This window comes from Chinchilla lanigera, unplaced genomic scaffold (genome assembly GCF_000276665.1).
Source record: "Chinchilla lanigera isolate Chin_1 unplaced genomic scaffold, ChiLan1.0 scaffold00001, whole genome shotgun sequence".
Taxonomy (NCBI): Eukaryota; Metazoa; Chordata; class Mammalia; order Rodentia; family Chinchillidae; genus Chinchilla; species Chinchilla lanigera.
Window position 1 is genome coordinate 35,517,443 of NW_004955402.1, and position 1,354 is coordinate 35,518,796.

Consider the following 1,354-nt stretch of genomic DNA (forward strand, 5'->3'; position numbering starts at 1 on the left):
AAACTTTTCAGTAGTGGTGATAAGCCTCTCTGTCTTGTTCCTGCGTTTGGTGGAAATAGCCTTCGTTCTTTTCCATTATGTATACTCTTTGCTGCATTGTTTTGAGTAGCTGGCGTATACTGTGCCCTGAAGTGCAGTAAGTTTGTGTATTAGCTTTCTGATGCTTTGACAAAGTACCTGAGAAAAACAACTTAAAAGGTGAAAAGGTTTATTTTATTTATTTATTTATTTTTGTCTTTTTGAGACAGGATCTCGCTATGCAGTTGAGGCTGGGCTTGAGCTCACTTTGTAGCCCAGGTTGGTCTCGAACTTGCAACAATCCTCCTGCCTCAGCCTCCCGAGTGCTGGGATTACAGGCATGTCCCACCACACCCAGCCCTGAAAAGGTTTATTTTGGATCATGTTCTCAGACGCTTCAATCCATGGTCACTTGGTTCCACTGCTTTGGACCTGAGGTGTGAGTGGGGAGCACTGTGGTGGGAAAAAGCTGCTGACACCTTGGCTGCAGGAGGTGGAAGCAGAGGCAGAGAACAGGGTGCGAGAATAGCCTTCAAGGGCATAACCCAATTCCCCAGTTCTTCCAACTAGGTTCCCTAAAGTTCACGCCACCTCCAGTGGTGCCTCAGGCTAATGACCCAGCCTTTACCTTTTGGGGGACATCTCAGATCCGCACCCTAACAAGTTGGAGTCAAAGGAGAAGTGTCTGGCACCCAAGTGGAGAAGAAGCCTTTGGGGGACTGAAGGAGTGATTGATTATATACGTAAAATGCTGAATGGGTCAATTAAGAGAAAGCCTGAGAACAGATCATTGGATTTGAAAACATGGTGGTCTGGTCGCCCTGAGAAGAGCAGTCTCCAAGAAGCTGAGGTTGGAATGGGAGGAGAGAGAGTGGAGACAGGGAGGGGAGGCACATTTTGTTTTGCCAGGTTTTGTTAACTGGAGAAGACAGGGGTCGAAGGTGTGTTTTAGATTTATTTTTTGTAAAGGTGGAAGACATTAAACCAGTTTTGAAAGCTGCTGCTAACCCAGGGCCTTGGGCAAACTATATATTCTTCCTCTACCACTGGCTATACCCCCAGCTCCAAGCAGGGACAGTTTATTTATAGTGAGAGGAGGGAAGTCAGAATGTGACAAACAGGGACAGCTGTTGGTAAGTGGGCCACTGTGGTCATCTATTGCTCCTTTTTCTCAGTGTACTTGAAGATTTCCTAGGAGATTTCACTGAAGGTACAGGTTTAAAATAACCAGCCTATAGCTAGAACCATGCAACCCAGAGAGCATCCTTGTTCCTGCCCCCAAAGACCTGCGCCTTCTAGAGCCCAGGCTGTGAGGATATCCTAGACCTGTTCATCT